Below are 23,535 nucleotides of genomic sequence, written 5' to 3'. Positions count from 1 at the left end.
GCTGCTATCTTTTCATGACTGCACCATATCAGCTAAAAAAATCACAAAAGTCCAGTATTTTGGTTCTACAGGCTTAGTGAGGTGTCGGTTTTTGTTGAGAAAGGAATACAATTGCTGATTTTGGGTGAATTTGTGGTTAAAGACAGGAAGTCTGCAGCTTTTTAAAGCACTTAAAGGTGTGGATGTCTATCACTGGCTTCCACACGGCCCACCAGGACCTGTACTGACAGTGGCTGCAGGATTTAACTCTTCCACCAGCTGCTTTCTTGGCTCAGGGGTATTCCTAGGGTAGATACTCTTGAGGCAAAGGGTTTAAGCCTGTGTTCCATGACTCATGTTTTTTTTTTTAAGGATATATTACAGAATAGTTAATTCTCATGGGCAATTTGGTGTTGATGTAGTGCCTGGTGTGTTAGCACAGTTCATCATAATGATGCGCAGTGTGGGAAAGTTATTTTTGAAAATGTATTCATTTCATTATACAGTAATGCGGAGTTAAAAAGAAACCCTTGAGATCTTGGTGATTAAAAAGGGAGAAATGTAACAGACATCAGAAAATAAAGAAACAAGACTGGCAGTTATTTGCATCTGGTGCAAAAGTGAGAAAACAGAGCAATTGCTGTCAAAAACAGGCACAGATAGAAAACATATCATTAGACAGTTGATGCAGAGAAGTTAATATATACTGAAGTGTGATTAAGGTGACAACTAGGATGTCGGCATGTCAGGTTCAGGTTGTTTTACATGCAAAAGATCAGTAATGCAATGAGTACATTTGAATACACTCTAATATTCTGATTACAGGCTCAAGAAACATGATGTTCTATAGATTACATTATAAAGGTTCACCGCCATGCTGTACACTGCCATGTTTCCTCAGTTGTAAAGCAGCCATCTTCAAAAACAAATACAGTATGTATACGAAATGCAAGTTGTTTACATTCCCTGATAAATTAAAAGATTGAGCTGAAATCTAAGCATAATAATTTTATTATGATTACTCTAATTATGGTTACAAGTATGCGCATATGTGATCGTAACCTAATTAAAGGGCTAAACCAAATGTCAAGACTGCCATGTTTTCTCTTTTATCTGATGATCATAATCTAAGTAAGGTTAGTCAGTTAGCATCATTTCAATAGGCAGACGCAGATGTTGACGAAGATTTTTGAACTCTAGACCAGTTGTAAAGTAATTCCTTGTTCACCAGGTTAACACTAATAATATTACTTTAAAACTTTTTATATCATACAACTGAAATACTCCCTTACCCCTTAAATGCTACTTTTGCTATATACTGGTAACTTGAGTCTTTGGTGATATGTTACTTGTGTAACACAGATTTGGCTACAAATTAAAATAATATTGCTTGTAAACCTTTCAAAACATAGTATCAACTTAAACATTTTTAATTTGTTTTTTGTAATTGACTTTTTGCAAAAAAAAAGTTAATTTCAAAACTTATCAACATCTTTCAACATAGCCTATATTTTAAGTTTATATAGATATTGTAATGTGTTACACATCTATCTATAGATTGGCACTTGCAAACATAAATTAGTCAGCACAGTAAAATCATGTCAAACTGACTGCCTTGTGGCCGTTGCAGTGTGGTTGTGCACACAGCAGTCCACTGATGTTCACTGAGTTAGCATCGTCATTTTCATGCTAAAATTCAGCCTCTAAATTATCATATGAATCACTTGACATAATCATCATCAGTCGCCTGAGAGACATTCATTTTGCAGTTACTATAACTCTCCACTATAAAAGACATTGCACGTCATACACTTTTATTGCACTATCATGTTGTAAACTATCCATCCATCCATCCATCCATTTGCTTTACAACTCATCCTCTACTTCATCCTATATCTAGTATCTGCAGTGATTCACTGCTTGCCACCTGCATACAGCAGCAAAAAACAAAACATTTCTATAAAACAACAGAAAAAAAAACAGATTTTTTTTCAACAGCTTTGACACCCCTTCAAATCCTTTCACATTTTGTCATTTGGCATACACTTTTATCCAAAACGCCTCACAAGCAAGGCAAGACAATCAAGCAATAATAACACAAGGCACTTAAGGGGTTAATTAAAGAAACCTAAAGAATAAGACAGGTGTAATATGGTCACAGGTCTCTCAAGAACTCAGGTATTATGTGATTTGCTATATTTTTTTATGATAAAGAGAGGGCTATATAGTTTGGTAACTGCACCTGGCAGTACACAGTCTTGTTCCAAACTCTCTACCCTCATGAAAATGACAAATAATATAATTTTTGTAATTGCTTTTATTCATATTTGATATATACAGTATACGCCTGCAACCGTACCATCAGTAGTAATGAAAGGCCTGTTTTTCTGCCTCTATTTTACCAGACTGAGACATGAGCACTTACAGAATAAAAGGTGATTGCTGCAAATGACCCATTTTACACAAAGGTAGCAGGTTATAACTTCATTTCATATTATTCATTATTGGAGAATTGGTTTTGGGACATGACCCTTGTTTGATACTTGTGGGTGGATGGGATCCTATTCAGTCACACAGTAAGATTATATTGCAGTGGACCCTCACGATACAATGAAGAGGTCAACGCAATCAAGTATGCAGCTTAAAAAATATGAAAAGTTGGCTATAAAATGAGCTCTGAGTCATCACCTTTTTCTATATTTTCTTTTGACTCGTGGAATCATGTGTATTATGTTCTCGTCTGAGAGTTTTTTTTTACTTCATCACAGGATATAAGTGACAACTGTTGCAATGCTGGGACCACCACTGAATGCCAGACAAAACCAGTGTGCTGTATGGTTGCTGTACCATGCCGGCACTGAGCAGTTTGCCGGCAAATGTCAATGTAAGATGACATTGTAACGTTACATTGATGATTACAATGATCATTTTAAATATCTAACCTTGACTGAAACAGACAAATCTGTATCGATCCAGAGTTATCCAACAATTGAAAGTCAAGTAATCAGTGTATTAGCTTGAAATGAGGATGCATTCTTCCAACAGGTCTAACACTGAAATGCATAGAAATCCATGAAATGGAGCAGAGCGGTGGCTCAGGGCAACGTTAATTATAATCATCATCCACACCATCCACAGAATGATGGTGGTTCAGGAGCTGCTAAATGGGAATCACTGCAGATAATGTTGTTAAAAACTGAGATAACCACATTCTTTAGAGACAATACTTCTCCCTCCATATTCTTGTAAGGGTACAAAGAGCCAGAGAGCCCAAAATGGGGGATGTTATTGTATAGCACCATCCACTTTTATTTAACTTTCAGTCAAAGTATAAACGGCTCCACATAAGAGGAATGGTATGCAGACAGAGCTAGTTAGCAATACCGAATGAAATGATGTAGAATCCTGAGAACAAAATGCCAGGGGTAGTAAACGGGCCAGTACAGAGAATGTAGAAAGAAGCTTGGGGAGCTATTGTGACAGACTAGCATTAGCATGTTCCCATCTTGCTAGCCATCAACTAGTGTAAAGTTTAACGGCATAACAAACATGGACTGTAATAAAACAATGGTAGTACAAAAAGCTGTGTTACAACAATCCAGTTATTGGTAGCACATCGCTGATTATTTTTCTTCCTTGGAATTAAGTTTACGTGCTCTTTTACACAGTCAGTGAGTTGCCCATCCATTGGACTGTTGAAGCCTTTCGAACCCAATCACCAGGAAATCAAGCCAGCTTTTTCCTCATACTTTTGCAGACCCCAAACCCTCCCCTTTCCTTTTTTTTCTCTCTTTCTGACAGAATTCTGACAGCAGTAGTGTTTTAAGAGATTTCATCATTTTCAATCAGCTTAACTCACAGTCCAGGTTGTTCTTTAGTTTGTAATGATTTGCAATATGTACAAGAAGTGCAGACCAAAGACGAAAGACTGAACATCAAACTCTGTGAAGCATACAAGAGATGCACTTTGCTCTACACCGACAGTGGACCTTTTCTACTCCCCCTCATTTTATGTTCACATCTCTGTACTGTATACCCTTCTATATTTGCAGTAGCCAGATGTCTGATTTGTGCAATTGAAATTCATCAAAATGCTAGACAGCAGCATATAGACGACCAAATAATTTACCACAGCCACATCTTTGTTTATTACTGTAATTAACAGCGCACCAACAAACCAATAACAGATTGCACTAGACTATTTGGGCCCCTTCTTTTTAAGATTTCAGTGTTTCCCCTTGGTTGACTGCTTTTGGGTGCTTTGGGAGAGACTCAGCAGCCAGACATTTCTCCGTTCTCTGATTAGGAGTGGCTGGGATTGACACTAAATGAGAATAGCTGGTCCACCTTAAGTGAGCCTGGTCAGATCAGGTTAACCCATTGTCGCTAACTTCGGGGGCTAACCCCCTTCACTTTTCCAGCAGTTGGGGAAACAATAGACGAGACTTTTCTTGATCTTTAGGAGCTGCAGCATTTATTAACTGACACACTGTAGCCTGTAATGTGTATTTACTGCCAGACAGACAATTCACTAACCTTTTCCTCTGCTCCACTCACATTCACCATCACTTTTCTGTTGCTCACTCGTTCATATTCACTCAACCACACACACTCTACACACACACGTTACGCACTGCCCTATTCCTTACAAAGGAGCGACTTTACCAAGAGTTTCCCAGGCAACGGCACAGAGGTTGACTCACATTTCAGAACAGCAAATGGATATTTAGTGTCATTTTTGGCATTTTTTGGCCTGGCGGGGGTTATAGGGGAAAAACTGGATAAAGTAGCTGAATTGTACAACTGAAGTGACTCATCTTCATACATATCCTGCAGATCATTCCAGGTTAGAAAAAAAAAAAATGCTGTTAGTGGCCGCTCGCCATCTTCTGACACTGGCACAGATGTTGCAAGATATAGGTGAGCCCACACACATCTAAAGTTGCCCCTAAGGTTTATGAATCTGTCATCACCTGTTATGGTTTTGAGTTTGCTACTCTTCTTCACTGTTCTTGAATTCTAGAGACATATGCATAACATACTAAACATATTCACATAACAAAATGGAGAACTGTAATAATTTAAACAACTGAATTTACATTTACTATACAATCATGTGTCATTAATCATGAATGATTGTTGTAATACCAACTATTTTTAAGCCTTAATTTAAGTAAGTTGGCTCTTTGTTAAGTTATACTCGGCTGAAAAATCAGTTTTAATGCCAAATACCCATCAGATAATAATAGCTAATTGGTCCTTAAGCAGAATTAGAGGACTAATAGAATCCTCATAAGTAAAAATTAATTAACAATTAACAGGACACCAGGATCAGGGGCAACCCTGTTTCAATATTGAATACCACTCATTCACAGCTCCTTAGTGTGTAATAAGTCCCTCTTTCATTTTATATTATATTGCAGTGAGCTCCATGCATACAGAAAGTTAAAGAGAACTCGTGAATAATTCAGTGTGGACCTTTGGGACAGAGAGCAAAGACAATTCATGTGACCATCGACAGTTATTTCGCCCATTTTTTTATTTTTCCCTTTTTATTTTGTAGATATTTAAGTGCACAGAATAATGAGGCAGAACCAGACCTTTCTTATATGAAAGCACTAATGAATAAAACAACTAGTGGACTATGCAAGCTAATCAACCCCACAGGAATCAAAGCTTACATCATTTAATCAGATGCTTACAGTAAACCTCCACCGTCATGTTGCATTATACATAGCCAAAAATCCATTATTACAAAATAAGTGAGTCAGAATTGATATGGATGTGGAATCACCCCCATCAGTAGTAACACACTGACTGTGAATACATTTGTTTTACCTCCAGTGTAGGCAACGGGACAAGAGTTTGGTACCAAAAGCGTGCTGGTTTCCATTAGTAGTCCATTTGTTGTCCGAGTAGTATTGACTGATCATGTTTTAGCGGGCTTTGGTCGCATACAGGTAAACAGTCTGTGTGGAGAGCAAAACTGGTGGAAAGCATTGGCTGAAATGCAATCTCAGAATCCATTAGCTATTGTCTGACAATTATTTAGCTTTTTATTAGCTTTTTTAAAATTGTTTGTCTGCATTCATATGCAGATATCTGTTCATATAGATTAGCTGAAATGTCGTCTGGACCATCTCAAGTTGCTAATCAGACTGCAAACAACGACCAGTGGATGGAAGAGGAAGTCTTGGCCCAGATATCTGTTATCCAGATATCTGCTGGCTTTACTGGAGCCCCAGCAATGTTGGCTGTTGCCCCCAGAGGCTAAATCGTCATCAGACGGATAGATGATGGGTTCGAGATTCGCCAAACAGCAGGTGCATTATCTCAATAAGAGGGGATAATGATAGAAGTAAGTTGTTATAGTTTTTGTATGGAATGAAAAAAAATTGCCTCAGTAGCAAGCTATTGACATATAGTATATTAGATGGACCATTTAGCCATGTTGATCATTGATACTCATGTTGTGTACTCCATAGTTTGTTACAAAGCACTGTTTCTGCTGCCTGAAATGTAAAATGCATTTTTCGTATTTGTCACATGTAGAAAATATGAAGGAAATGCAGAAACAATAATTATACAGTATCCTAACAAAACAAATTGGCACCACATGTTGCACTAGTGGCAGAATTAATGGTAGCATTGGTGGTTTGATCACCAGCTACTCCTTTTCCACATGTGGATGTGTCCTTGAGTAAGACAGCAAGCCTCAAATTCCCTTCTGTGTAAGTAAATTGCCCCCTGTGTATGTAAATTAGTGTAAATGGGTGAATGAAAGCTCTAGTGCAGTCCACTTAGCTTCAACCATTACCCTTTCCATTCTTAGGTGTCCAGTACAAAAGACTGATGGATCTGCTGATTATTCTCTTGATTAATTGGCTGGTCTGTAAAGTAAAGAATAAATAGAAATTAGTGGAAAATACCCATCATAATCATAATCTCCCAGAGCCCAAGGTCATGTCTCCAAATATCTTGTTTTGTCCAACACCCAAAGGTAGTCAGTTTGGTATCATACAGGATTAAAAGAAAACCCAAAACTTAAACAAGAATTGATTATCAATATGACTGTCGATTAAGTTTCTGTTGATTGATTAATAAGTTAATGGAGCAATCATTTAAATGCCCTTATAATTCATCAGTATTTCTGATATGGGCATCCTCACTGGCAGTCAACAACTCCGATCTATTCTATATTAAGCAATAAAATAACTACTACTGTGTTTTTGTGCCCACTTTTACACCAAATATTTTACTAAATGTTCAGTGAATGCTAGTGTCTATGGCTTTAGGGGCAGACATATTACAGTATATAAAACTGACTGTTCAGTCATGTTTATAATTGGTGGGGTTTTTTTTTGTTTCACCATGCGTTTCAAAAATACCATTTTCTCTCTAAAAATGTACTTTCAAAGGCAAAATGCACCACTGTTATGTACATAACAAGCATGTGTATCTTAAAGATGCTATATGTTAACATTTAATTCCAAAATACATATAAAACTATTCAATTGTTTAGAATATCCTATGGTGCATTCATTCTGTTCAGCATCGAAACACGTCTGTTTCTCACCGGCCAGCAACCTACAATTATCAGCCTGTCACAAGCTGCCACTGCACACAATAAGTATTTTTTTTCCCTCATAATTTTCTACACACTAAACAAATAACTGCTTTGTTTTGGGACATGGAGTGACTGGGGCCATATTTTTTCAAACAGCATGACAGTTTGTTTACTTGTCAGTGCTTGTCTTGTCGGGGTCATAGGAAGTCACATTTGAAGACTGACGCAAATGAAACCTTTATCCCTCAACTCTTTTACATAAATGTTAGAATTTTAGACCTTTAGTCAGTTTTATCACATAAAAACCAGTCAAAATATTTGAGTGAAAAAAAAAAAGATGAATAAAACCATTGAAGGCATTGTCTCGGAACTTACTATAAAACCCACTCACTACTTAATCCACATTTGCAGTGGCAGTTCGTAACAATGTTTTAACAAGCACAGTGGGATATTAAAAGTATCTGTTGGTTGTCTCTGATTAGCTGCCACTGAACCCTGACTGTAATCCCATAAGCTCAGCCTCACAGCATACAGACTCCGAACAAGCCCACTGATGGGAGGAATTGCAAAGGAGTTGTTCTCCTAACTAGTTCTTCTAATCCATCATACAAGGCTTATCACAAATAACCTTGGATGGAAAAATCCTTGCTTGACCTAGTTGTCAAGATGACCGTGTCATAACTAAAAGTTTACAGCATCACTCTCTGCAACAGACAACATGCCCATCAATGACCACATGTCCTTTCAGTGTTTTTTTTTTTTTTCGTTTTTTAGCAAGACTGTAGACCTGGATAAGTTTAATACATCTTCCCTGCCCTGTGCAGAGAAGAATGTATCAAGTAATCAGTGTGCAACACTAATAATTAATAGTATGCAAGGAAAGAAAACTTCCTAACAGCTGCTACTCAAAGAGTAAAGCCTCTTAAATTACATGTAAATCTCATCATTTTGCTGACATTGAGCTTTTTTTGGTGCTAATGCATCTACATATAATGTGTAAAAATAACTGCTGCTCTAACAATCTATGCACACAAGTTGTTTTTGTGACTAATGGAATCCAGGTAGCCACTAGTGGCTGAGGGACATCATCTCTTTGGCCTGATGAATATGTATTTTCAGACTTGGCACTTTTAGGTGAAAAAAACAGGGTGCATGAGTGACCTATTTGTTGAGCTGGAGAGCATCTTTGCACCATGGATTTAAAGCAGTATAACAGGTGACCACAAACAGCATTATGCTGTTAGATAATATTTATTTCCCATCCCCAAAACTTATGTGATGCAAAAACAACATTGATTCATGTTCTGTTGTCAATACTTAAGCCGCTAGTAACCAAAGTTATCTCCTCACATAGCGGACAAACTCCAGGGAAAGTATAAAGTCAGTCAGATCTTTTTGGTACTTACATAGAACTCAAAGTCATTCAGAAATGAACTACGCATTTAAAGGTGAGGTGTTATGAATTTAAAGCCATCCTCCTACACCTTAAAATCCAATTTAAACTCAAGTTAAGATATGGTATTACATTCTAACTGGCTATACGGCTGGGTGCATTTTTTCAATCCTAATTCTGGTGTGTTGCCTGAATTTGGATGCCAGTATCAAATCAATACTTCTTTTTTGTCACCTTATCTTAGAAAAATGATGATATATAAAAGAAAATTTTTCATTTACAAAAGTAGCCAAAGTTGGCATATTAAATAATGTGTAAACATAATAGGTTGTGCAAGAATAGCTGATGTTACAGACATTTTTTAGTCAGTATCAATAACATATTATGTTTTGATACCCAGCGTCCAAACAGGCAGAACCTCTACAGCTTCTAAGGATAATTATTGTTCAAATCCTGATGCTGAAACCATAATCTAAGCCACTGATTTTCACTTTCCACTTTGTTGTAATAGAGAAAATGTTGATGTCAAGTTGATAAAACTAGAAATGTCGCACTGCGGTGGACATTTCCATTCCTCTGCTCACAATAATCCAGTTTTATGTCACCAAATTAAACTTCTTGGCTGTATGTATATCCACTTGTGTTCAGTTGTTCACTATTTCCATTATTTAAAGAAAGAGCAATGTTATGGACTCAAAATATTGAAGTATGAGGATGAAATGATTGGTTTGACCCTCAGGTAGATTTTCCCATGAGGAAGAAAAATGACAGTCATCAATCATTCTGAGTCGGTCCGGGTTGATTGGCGTATCTATCCTCATTCAAGCTGTCTGTACTTATTAGTGAGCAAAATTATATGGGGGCCCTAATGTGTTTACAGGTGATTATTCTGTTTTCTCTGCTATTAAGCTGCTCATAAGTTAAACTTGGCTTTTTCTTCAGCTGTCAATATGGCTTAACAGCAAAGGTCATTTAATGTGATATATTTAATGCAAGATCGATTAATTAAAGGAGCAGTTTGCCACGTTTAATCTCCATATATCAGTTTTCACTAATGTTCATTGAAGAATTTCTGCCAACTCAATTTATGTAACAGAGATGGGCTGTGAATAGCTCCTAAACTTACCTGCCAGTGACATATTCAGTGGGGGTTTCAAACTAATGGAAACTACAGCATTTCTTTTCCTGGATTCTTGGCACGGCCTCTCAAGGCGATGGATGGAGTCCAATTTCAACCAGAAAGAGATGCTGCACAGTCTACTCAAAAGTTACCAATTTTAGCATTTCTGCTGGCTTAGCAAATGTGCAAATACAACATTGCATGCACCATTACAATACAATGCAACAGTGGATACCTCCTGTATGGTGAGAAGGGTCAGTGAAAACAAAGAATATCACCATATACTGTAATCTGGAGGTGTGCATGTAGTTTAACTAATCACGTCACAGTTTATGGGACTGTGGTGACTTAAAATGGTAAATGTAGCAGATATTGTCTTTGCTATTTTTTGACTAAAATCAACTTTGGTAAATGGACTTCACTTATATGGCACCTTTTGACCTTGACGGACAAAGCACCTGACAATTTTCTGCCTTTCATTCACCCATTCATACACACACTGAATGGCGGAGGAGCTGCCATGCAGGGTGCTGGCCTGACAATGGGGAACAACTTGGGGTTCAGTGTCATGCTCAAGGACACTTTGACACATTTACAGGAAGAGCTGGGCATTGAACCGCCAACCCTGCGATTGGTGGACGACCTGCTCTACTTCCTGAGCTACAGCTGCCCCTGTTTTTTGTGTATACTGTAAAAACTCTATTTTCATTTTACACAAAAATTCTAATTAATCAAATGAATTTGATATATCACCCAGCCCTAATGTGGGCCACACACAAAGAATATTACATTAATACATACAGGTAACTGTCAAGAGGATAATCTACAATGGGAAAGTGTGTATTAGTAGAGATGGGTTTAGCTCGGTTTGTGAAAGAGGTGGTCATCACTGAAATCAAGAGCAGTTTTGAAGTACACACTAAACTTTTCACCATGCCCTATCTCCCTGCCTTATACATGTGCCCACACACTCACACGTGATATGACTTTATTGCCGATTAATTGTCAGTCAGTGATCTGTGGGTGCTTGCCTTTTTATGGGCACTTATTATCATCACCACAGATTTACAACTGAGGGCGACGAGAGGTCAGCACAGACAGAGGTTAATTGCCTTTCAGAGATTGGATGATGGATGAAGAAAAAAAAAAGTCATAGTCGAATAATGTTTTTGTAACTTCTGTTCTTTTGAGTAATCCCGTGTTCAGTAAAACATATGTCTCCGCACACTCTTTGTAATACTGTCAAACATGGAAGCAGTGATGTCTATGTAAAATATTTTTAATCCTCAAATAACAGAATATCTAGCATATTTTTGAAATCCTGGATAAACACACCGTTAGTGTCACACATTTTCATCATTTCCAAACTTTTTTCAGTTATGTATAACAAACTGTATTGATCCATGTTGGTATATTGGGTCAATACAACAGCAAAGGTAATTGTAAAATGATTCAGCTCAGGAAAAGGAAATAGATTAAGCACACAAATACAATGGCAATAACAACAAAAATACAACAGATTAAAAAGAGTCTTTTTGTTTTGTTCAAGGTGTATTGAAATACAAAAAAATGTCTTTGCAGAAAATTGCTCAAAACCAGACATATAATTAATTATTCATGGATTGATTTTAGACATATTTGACCATGATAATCCATTGCAGTTAAAAAATACAATTACTGTCGCATTAAATCAACACACAGACTCACTGACTAATAAATACACAGGTGCCTTGTTGTTACCAACCCAAGTAAGCAATAAATTGACTCACTGTTTGTGTGGTACCATAAAAAGGTCACACTTAGGAGATTTCAGGAGTATCTAAAAATAAAATATCTTATCAAGGTTTATGCATAATTAATGGATGGTCATTTTACATAAGGAGCGTGAGTTATCTCTCTCATTGCCCTTGCCAATCATCTTGTGTCACCACGGTAGGTTTGGGTTTAGCCCAGCTCATACATCTGATACATCAGCAGGTGAACAATGACATTAAAATCTTCCCATCAGAGGAATCATATCTTATAGTGTCACTGTAAAAGAAAAGCTATCCCAACACAAGCAGGTTATAATTATTTGGAGTTCATTTATTGGGCTCTTTCTTTTACTCAATTGATTTTTCTAACTAGTTGTTATTCAGTAGTGACACCCTTCAAGAAAGACCATTGAAAACCATTGAAAGATTTGCCAAATCTGGTGGATATAGTTCCCCTAAAATGCCTCACTTAAGTAATTAAGAGGCTTAGAAAAGAGAAACCAGAAGAAAAGTGCAGTTATGACAGCAAAATAAACAATACAGTTTGGAAAATAAAAGATAAGACAGGTTTACAGCAAGATTAAGATCATGAAATATATTTTAGCACATAAAAATATACATTTTTTTTTCTTTGTTACTGAACACTAATAAACAAGCTTTTGTAGTTTTTTTTTGACAAAATGAACACAATTACTGGCATAGTATAGACACATGAGGATGGCCTAGTGAGACCATCCATCTCCTTTTACATGTATCTACATTCTGTCGGAGTATTGAATTCAGTTGGGAAATTGGCCCAAGAATGAGACAGTGATTGCTGACCACCCCATATGTTTCCTGTCATAGAAAACTTCAATAATCTAAAGAGCATCTGTCAAAATATAATGCAGTCAGCAGGAACTGTCTATTTCCATTTGTGAGCAACATAATGCTACTAACTGAGAGCTGGCAGGGAGCAAATAGTATGACTCCCGGTTATTCTGAATGTATGAATCTTAATTGATACTCTGGGTCACATAAGCCTTATAAACTGTGAAATGTTTTTCATGAAACTAGAGCTGTCAGTGTCTGGTTTCCTACAAATATAGAGTGTAACATCAAAGGTAATGGTTTTCTATGAATACACTTACATTATATAGCATATTATAGTACAAAGTAGTTTATAATTAACAGTTGGAAAACATCTGATCTGATCAGATATTTAAATATACAAATAAAATATGCAATACAATGAAAAATGTATTTTATTGATGTGAATACAATTTAATGCTTCTTGTTAACCTTTCAGTCTTGTTTTATTCATGGAAAATGCTTTAAGCATAAAATGTCATTCTCAACAAGATAGTTTTAAATATTCACTCCTTGGAGCTGGCTAGTACAGATGGCCTTGAACTCTTGGCTTTTGAGCAGTTCCTCTCTTATTAACAATGGTTAACACTAGACAAACTAATAACGTCCATGCTTTTCTGCCCATTGAGCTTCTGCTACCTATATTTAGTTGTTGTTCATGTTGAAATATAGCTGTATAGAGTCTGGCAAACAAAATCAAGAGGCATTAGATTCTAGAGGAAAGTCTTTGAATAGTGAGCACTGGTGAAGTCATAAGAAAATGGTAAGGTGGTGTGCCAAATTGTAAAACTTCCAAATCATATATTGGTGGTTGGAAAAAATACCATTTTACCAATAATTTCCATCTTATATTGCTAATCAGTGGGATAACTAGTTTTGATGGTCACTTACATGTTCTACACTTGTGTGCATCACAGTGCTGTAGATTTAGTGGTGCAATGGCATAATATGAATCTTCAAATCATTGGCTAAGGTACATACTGCTATTTAATGGGACACATTCTGCACATTTCCAGGTCTATGTTTTAAATCTGGGGTTACTGGAATATCTTTGCATGATTTAAAGTAAAAAAAAAAATCCTTATTTATCTTATACTGGCACTTTATGCAGCCCCTCAGTTCAGCCTATGTTTGAAAAAGGCTCTTTTAACTCCTGTCTCTTTAAGGCCCCCCTACTGATGAACCCCTCTGTTATGATCGGTTAGCTTTCAGTTTGGAAGCTGCATCATGGCTTCAGTCTACATCAACGAACCATGAAACAAACTATAACAGTAGGTTTTTACTACTTTTTCTTGCACTTTCCTTGAAATGTCAGAATACAGAAGTATATGGCATTCATCATTCTTTATTTCACATTGAATGTAACTGAAACTTTGCTTTTGATTTACAACTTAACATTATTTAATACAGTAAAACAAATCAAAATGGCATGGCCAAAAATATTGGTAGCCTTAACTTAATATTTTGTAGCACAGCCTTTGGAGGCAATAACTGCAGTCAAGCGCTTTCTATAACTCTAAATAAGGTTTCTACATTTCTCCACTGGTAGTTCAGTCCACTCTTCTTGAGCAAACTGCTCCACTTCTCTCAGGTTTGATGGGTGCTGTCTCCCAACTGCAAGTTTCAGCTCTTTCCACAGATTTTCAATGGGTTTCAGATCAGGACTCATAGCAAGCCACTTCAGAACGGTTCGTTTTCTTCTCACCCATTCTTGGGTGCTTTTTGATGTATGTTTGGGGTCATTATACTGCTGGAAGACCTATGACCTGTGACTAAGACAAGCTTCCTGACACTGGACTGTATGTTTCACTCCAAAATGCCCTGATAGTCTTCTGATTTCATTGTGCCCTGCATAGATTCAAGGCACCCAGTGCCTGAGGTAGCAAAGCAACCCCAAAACATCGCTGAGTCTCCTCCACGTTTCACAGTAGTCATGGTGTTCTTTTCTTTGAAGGCTTCAGTTTTTCTTCAGTAAACACAGGGTTGGTGTGAGTTACCAAAAAGCTCTAATTTTGTTTCATCCGTCCAAAGCACATTCTCTCAGAAGGACTGTGGCTTGTCAACATGCATTTTGGCAATGTCCAGTCTGGCTTTTTTGTGTCTCCCTCTTGGAAGTGGGGTCTACCTGGGTCTTCTACTATGGAGCCCATTTTCATTCAGACAGCGACGGATGGTGCGACTTGGAACTATTGTACCTTGAACTTGAAGATCAGCTTGGATCTGTGTTGAAGTTTTCCTTTGTTCTTTCTCAACTATTCCAGCAATCCTTCTGTTCAATCTCGGGCCAATTTTCCTCTTGCGACCACATCCAGAGATGTTGGCTACAGTTCCATGAGCCTTAAACTTCTTGATAATATTGGCAACAGTGGTCACAGGAACATCAAGCTCTTTGGAGATGCTCTTGTAACCTTTACGTTAAGCATGTTTGGCTATTAACCTTTTTTCTAATGTCTTCAGATCACTCTCTAGTTTTCCTTCTGTTTTCCATGTTCAATGTGGCACAAAATAGCAGAGTGAGTCATTTTCTCCTTTTAAACTGGCTGCATGACTCATTATAAGATTGAAAACACCTGTGATACTAATTAAAACACAATAGCAATAGTATCTAATATTAATAGTATCACTACAAATCTTTTATTTCTTACAACTTCTAAAGGGTATCAATAATTTTGTCCAGGCTATTTTAATTTCAACACTGTTCAGGGCGAATGGTGCATTATTTTAATAAAATACAAGGGTACCAATAATTTCAGCCACGTCTGTAAGTTATTTTTGATGAGAAATACCACATTCACAAAATCTTTTTTAGTCCGAGTATAATTTTCTCTCAGTGTAAAATATTTATAACAAGGTGTCCATACCAGTATGTTGATGTCTGTGTATATTCAATATAATGGGGGAAGTTTTAAATGATGAGGGGAAATTATCCATTATAGATTAATTAAACTTGCTAACCCTTTTGAAATCTAAATCTAATTGACTCATTAGAGAGTGAATTGCATAAATTAATGGTCTGGAGAGTGCATGGACAAAAATGAAATTGTTTTATGCTGTTCGTGTCTTTAATGGAGGAGATGATCTTTGGTTTAACACAAAAAAGAAACAATAAAATTAAGTATTAAGAATTAACAGAATTAATCAATCAATATATTGCTAATAGCATGATGATACAAAAAATACAAGTGAATTTTCCTGCAACCAATTTCTAAACAAACCAGCCCTGTTAAGTTTTTAGAAAGCATTGTTGGCTGTTTCTAAGCATTACTTGGCGAAGTACATTTTATCAAAGTAAAACTTCATTTTCAGACTAGTATTAGACATGTATGATTAAAATAGAAGTCATCGATTTTGTTACAGACTCCCTGTTAATGAAAGCCAGCAGAATAATTGACAATGTGCTCAGCATCCCAGCATCTTCCACTTATGTATCCCTTGGTTGAAAGATCTTCAATATTTAAATAAACATAAATGAGGCACCGCTAACAGGAAATCGACAGCACACATCTTAAAATACAGTGATATATTAAACTACTTGCTGAAATGAATGGGCACACTAAAGAAAGCCATTATATCCCCACCATTAACAGTGCATCATTTTAGAAATAAGCTGATCAGCACTTTTAGAGATGTAACTGCCATTACTAGAGGAGATAGATGGCCCTCTGTATTCATTATCATTTGGATATCTGTTGTCTTGCTTGGATCCATAACAGATTAAAGTACAGTGAAGCCAAAATAGAGAGAGAATGTGTTGTTTTAATAACTTAACAACCTGTGCATTCATGTGAAGCATATAACACTGGATGATGCAAAAAAAATGCCATAAGTTTGTGAATTAGGTGCAGATTCTCCTACAGTTACAAGGAAAAACTTTTTCATAAGAATTTTAAACAGGTTTATGGATTTTTTCTCTCATTGAACATTGGATATCTTGGACAAAGATATCCAAAATATCTACAACCATGTTTTTTTTTCCTTCTTTATTATGCTGCATTATGTAGATTGGTGGCAAAAATGTATACATTTTAAATGATGTCTATAACACATTAACATATGGAAAACATGTGGAGATGTGAATACCAACTAAAAAAAACCCAACCACATGCTGGATAAACATGGGTACTTGTGGAAAAATTGTGTTTCAAAACAGAGAATCATACAGCAATTACAGAGCGGACCTCAATGCAAAATGACATAATTTGCATAAGAGCTACCAGTGCCTTCTCCTGATGCCTCTAGATCTGCAGCAAACAACCTGGGGTCTCCCAGTTGATTACATCGGGCCTGGCAGACACTTGCACAATGATTCATGCAATCTTACTCATCATTTTCACAGGATTGCCTCCATTATACCTCTTATTACACAGACTAGGATTTACTCAACAAATGAGCTGTGTGGAAGGTAGAATAATGTCACATTTTTTTTAATATCCCAAAAGTCGCATTATAATGAGTTGTGTATGATTTAGAAAGCTGTGGTTTTTAAAGTCAACACTTAAACAACAACATTAATATTTGCACCATTTCCCACAAAGATGTGATCCAGCCAGTATGGGAAAACTGATGATAAAATGAATCAGCATTTATTAAATGGGACAGGTATTTCTTAGTCACTGTCATTATAAAATTGTAACCACACAGTTTTAGAAACTTTCTACAACAAAATAAGTAAAATACACACAAGCCTACATCTCCACTGATGTATAGATTGACCTTCATGTTACATTACAGAGAAATGATCCGCCTCAGTCCCCACATGGTGAGGCGTACTTACATTAGGGAAGAAATAAAACAGCACTTTGCATTGGCCAATATCCTCAGTGCAGGTATTGGAACAAGTGAGAAAAACAAATAAAACCAACAGTTTAACCTGCTTGCTTTATGTTTTGCTGAGGCAGGGCGATGAAATATGTTACGTGATGATTTCCCTACTTTGCGCCCTCTTTTCTCAAACTTCCCCCCCCAAACTGTATCTCCAGCTCCTCCCCTGCCGTTCCGACGCTGCTAAATCAGATAGAGAGTCATAGATCACCAGAGACTTCTCAATAATTTATATGCAAATCGGATGCCATCTATTAGCCTTTCACAGAATCAGTTTAGATTATTGGAGAAAACAGAGCAATGTCTGCACCTGCTCTTCTTTCACAGGCTTCCCCAAAGTGGAAGCGTATTGTCATAAAACCTCATTTTAGACACCACCTGGAGATGTTTTAAGAGATTTACTCACACTTGTGATGCAAACTGATATCATGCCCTTAAACCCCAGGACACATTTAATGGCTGCACCTTGGAAATGTTTGGAATCAAATGTAAGATTAGCAAAAAATTTAATATTTTTTAAGTAGTCAAATGTATCCTACAATACTGGAGGGTACAGCAGAACATATAAAAGAACATGACAGTTGTAAGAGGCATTTAATCTTGAATCAATTAGTTTAGTCATAAATTTCCTTTTAAGAATACATATATAACTGGCTCTGTAAATTCTGTAGTGCTACTGTAATGTAAACTGTTCCCATCGCAATAACATAAAATAGCCTCCATCCTGACATTCTTATGAGACATGTTAGAGTGTATGGCCATTGTTTCTGTGAACCTGTGCAGATACCATTTATTTGGCTCATATGTTGTGCACAGCATTATTGTTTTTCTATTGTTACAAATGATGAGTAGTTTGGATAAAGGCAAGGGAGAGTAATGGGTTAGCGTGCTGCATCTCCGCTAATTAAATGACGGCGAGCATGCAGATGAGAGAAATGCTTTTTTTTTTTTTTCAAAGGTGACATGAACCAGGAACATTATGTGCCAGCTATCAACATACATAACAGGTAGGGAGGCATCAGCTGACAGGTTTTTTAATGAAGGGCTGGGAAATTGCAATGCTGTCTCCATCTGCTGTCAGATCATCTGGCTAAACATTTCAAAGAATTCACATTGTTGCTGTTCTCCTCACTACTGATGTTCTTCTTCATCTTTGCATGGCAGTGCCCAGTGGCCTACTCCTTCCAATTATTTGTTCAATTACCAAGACATAACACATACTGTATAGTAGATAAATGTAGATAATGCCAGGATATTTTTAACTGTAGGTTCACAATGACCATTACCAGTCAGAGTGAAAAAATATATAGATGCCATTCTCTGCAAACCTTATTATTAAAGAACAGTTCAGTGATTCTTGATAATGAATTAAAATAATCAACTAATGCATTGATTTTGCAATAACTAATATTAAAAAATATGATTAAATTGAGATTAGAATTACCTAGAGCAGAAAGTATTTGGCCGAACTGAGGATGTTGTGATTACATGATCACTTTTTTTGAGCATTAAGCTACTCCATCTTTCTAAAGGTTAAAAGTTGGAAGCATCTCTTACTTCTGAAAAAGTGCTTCACCTGCAACGACCACTTCCCACATCGGCTGCAGTCATTTTAGCACACTATGCAAGTAGGTTTTAGCATTCTGTTAACAGAAAAATGTACCTAATTTTCCACAATTGGAAAATTGTGAACAGCAATGCTTCTGAAGCATAACTTTTTTTTCCCCCCTTTGGTTTAGCATGGCAAAGGGCTCTAAATTCTATACAATACCCTTGACAACCGTTGCTATGAAGGAGAAGCCAGGCAAAATCAAAGCTGTAGTGAAATTGAAAATGCTTCGTTGCCACAGTTAATGAATTCATCCAAAATAAACCCAGAATCCAAAAGTAAATTAATTAAAGCTGCAGATTGTATTAGCAACAAAAGCGACGCACATATCACAGACCCAGATACTCACAAAGGCAGTTGTTTATACTGTGTTTTGTACTGATGAGAGTTTCCTGCCAATCCAAACTGCTCCAACCACGAGTCACCTAACATCTTCTATGGCAAAAATGAATGGGACTCACTGTCTCACTTAGCAGCTCTGTAGCAGTATAAAATGATTATCTTTAGATGCCCAACATTATTTTTATGTCATAGCAAACAATTGCCTACCAATACAAACAAAAAATATGTCAAGTCTAATCAAAAGAGGAAGATGAGTTCTTGCTATATGGTAAATATATTATGCAATGCTCTGTGAAATCCATTGATTAATATTTCCTGTATTGGTTAGTTAAAAGATCCACTTACTGGGCCATAATTTCCATTCATTTGTCTATTGATTGAGTCTGTCCAATGGTCACTGCATAAATCAAGCTCCAACACCCAAGCATGTATATATTTGCACTGTATCTGTGGCATGAGGACACTATTTGATTTATGCAATGTGACGTGGCATTACACGTACACAGGCACCAGCAGCCACCCACGAGACATAAACATGTACTTGTTAAAGCAATGCCAGGTTACTGCCTAGTCAATGTTGAAGTGCAGAGTTGAAATAAAAATATATTTTTTAAAGTTAGTCACCACCAACATTTATTTATTTATTTTTTTAAACTTTTTTTTTTTTTTTTTTTTTTAACTTTTTTAACTTTAATCCTGTATCAACCCTGTCTCCTGAAAATTGGAAATTAGGTTTATACTACTAATTTGCACCAGCAAGTACATTTTTGAGGAAAATATAATTGCTGCAAAACATTAATTGCAGATGTATTTGCAATATGACATCTTTTCATAGCAAATCAAACATGATTTATCTTTTTTATGTTTATGTTTTGGGGACTCTAAGCCTTGGTTAAAGTTAGGGAGATTCTGTTTTAGGTGGCCTTGGTCTCTTGTGTCAAAGTCCTGCGCTGCCAATTGCAATACTCGAACAAATCACATTTGAATCAGCACCATGAGAATTGTAATCGGACGCCCCTGCCAGTTCCAGTTGGTTTGGTGGTTTTGTTTTGCAAATACATCACTCTGTTAGGTTAATGTGGTGCCTTTAACACAGGTGCAATCTCAGGGTTTGCTTTGTAATCCTTCCAAAAACAATGTCCTTATATAAAGCACTATCTTCTTTTTATAGTATTTGAAATAGACAGTTTCCAGTTGTCTTTGTGATGTGCAAACTCTTTTTCTGTAGCAGCTTATCCATCCTCCTTTGGCAGGGAGAAAAACAGCAAAGTTATTTTTCAACTTGAATTATCTGTGCCACTGGTGCATGGTGCAGTTGCAATGATTCATTTTAAAAATTCAATTTTGCAGCTTAAACACTATCTGAGTGTAATGGGGACAGGAATATTAAGCATTGCCTAATTAAAACTATCCATAACACTGCTTAAAAGCACTGCTCTGAACACACACACACACACAGAGTCACACACATACACTCAGGCACAAAAGAACAGCAAACGTTTCTATTGTGCCGTGCTGACATCTTTATTTTAATTCAGAAAGATTTACAAAGCAGAAACCATTAGAGAGCAGACCATCAGGGGAGATACTTAGCTTCACATTCAAGGCCTGGTTTGTAATCTTAATGGCCAGTTATATAGAAAACTGAAGTTGTTTATTGTTCTTGTGTCATTCTAGATGCTTCTTTGTGGTTTTATATATGTCAAGCTCTTCATAAGCACAGTAATCTCTTTGAACCTCAGTCATTTGAATGATCTCACATTCTTTTAAATACGAGTCATAAAACGTTTAAGTGAGCCATTGTGTAACACACACACACACACACACATATATATATATATTAGAGAGAGACCATAGATTTTTCATTGCGAGTTGTCTGACGAGCATTCGCTTTCTTCTTCAGTATCACAAAGTACGTTCACGCATGCATACAGTACTTAATTAATTTACTGCTTAACATCATGCTGGGCTATTTGGTGAAATAAATTAATTATTGAAAAAAAGAATTGTCACACTTCAGTTTTCTCTTTATTTATGTTATTGCTTTTCCTGATCTGAATGTTTGATCAAACATTTTGGAGCATTTACAAACTGTACAGTTGCTTGAAAAATGAGAGAATAAATCACTTGTGAGTATGGCTCATTGAACAGATCCTTGGCAATTTGAAAAACAGTCTGTGTCCTCTACTGTTTGCTGACTTTGATGAATTTCTGCTACATCAAGCAGCTCAAACTCAGACTGATGTGTTATTGATATATTTTATGAGTGGGTATGTGTGAGGATGATGTATTTACCAGATGTATAAGGTAATGCGAGATGTCAAGTGTTGGTGTCAGCGGTGAAATTAACATTATGAGATAATCATGTGACTTGAATTCAGTGAACTAAAAATTGATTCAGTTGAACTTTGTGATGCTTTAGCGTTCACGTAGTAATTGAGATACTCAGCCATGTGTAAATATCCATGAAAACATGGACAGATTGCAGCTTGCACATACACATGACACCATACATGTAGCAAATAAAGTAGTGAAACATTGCTGGCTAATGTATAATTCCCATGTTGATATTCATGTAACACATGCATTTTTGATTATTTTCTAATTATTTATGATTTTGACCTTTATACAGGACTCTTGTATTGTATTCGGATCAAGAATAAAACAGACAATTGTGGCAGACATTGCCTAATTTAAGTAAAACTACCCCTGTTCTGATATCCCATCCCAAGTTTTAAGGGTTTCATTTGTGATGTTCCTGTTTGATGATCCCATGGAGATAATCAAATTGCGTATTTTGTGCAACAAATAACCTAAAACACACAAATATTCGGTTTATTATAAGATGAAACAAATGAACGATGAAACAAATCCTCACATTTTAGAGACTGGAACCAGGAATTGCTAAGTTCATTTCAAGTACTAAGTAGCCTTGTGTTTTTTGTTGGGGTTTTTTGCCTAAAAATAACGTAGTTGCAGATACAGTTCCTGCTGATTGACTTATTGTTTCTGCTATAGTGCGAGGGCTCACCAGCTGTACCATAACGCAGCACTATAAATATTCCCTCTTCTGTACTGTATCAATGTGCTAGAAGAATGAAAGCATGAAAGCAAATGAAACAAATTTAGTACCTAATTAGCGATAAACTTCACACTCATTCACCTGTTCACTGATCAAATCTCTGATCAATGCTATCAAATCTACAATAAGGCAGAGGTCATCCCTACTCAGTCTACATGAAGACACATTTGTTGTTTTTCTTACATGGCAGTCTGTCTGCCCAAATGAACTGCTACAAAATTCACTTGTGTGAGGTTCAGAGAGTTTTTTTTTTTTTTTAATGCCCTATGCTGTGAATTATTTCTCAGTGGTTCATCTGCCTTCCAGGATTAAAATTCTCTCTGTAAATGCTGAGTATTTGTAATTCTTATCCATGTTCATGATCACATTCAAAGATATTGAAAATATGGACAAAATATATTGGCTCTGGCAGTTTCACTCAAAATATACAGGCATCAGCTTTCAAAAGCTAACATTACAGCTGAACATTAATTCATATACAGGGTGGTAAAAAGGTCATTAAACAGAAAAAAAAGTATATTTGAAAACACAAGATGTTTTATCAGCTCAAACTGATATTGTAGGATTTGCAGCTTGACTGAAATGGACATCTGGTAAGGTTCACTTGGGTGTGAATTTACATTATTTAGTATATACTGGCTGTCAGTCCTTTTCACTTTCTCTTTCTGTGTCTTCCCAAGTACTCACATAGAGTAGTGGAAGATCTGACTTTGCAGTATACACCACTCAGTTTTAAGGTTAATGGTTCAGAGGATGGAGGCCAATCATAGCGCATTTGATCAGGCATCCTGTGCTATTTTGCACGTCTGACCCCGCTCCTTGTGAGCTCGTAACCTCAGCAGAGAAGCTTCTTTTTTTTTGCAAATCTTTTTATTGATTTATCAATCTTTCAACAGTCGGTACAGTACAAACAGCATGAAATACATAGAGACAAGAGAAGAAGAAAAAAAGACAGGGGGAGGTGAGTTGTTCAATCCTCTTCCTTGTCTGGTGAAATGTTGGAATGTTTTTATGAAGCC

Source organism: Thunnus albacares, chromosome 21, assembly GCF_914725855.1.
Source record: "Thunnus albacares chromosome 21, fThuAlb1.1, whole genome shotgun sequence".
Lineage (NCBI taxonomy): Eukaryota > Metazoa > Chordata > Actinopteri > Scombriformes > Scombridae > Thunnus > Thunnus albacares.
This window is presented reverse-complemented; position numbering follows the sequence as displayed.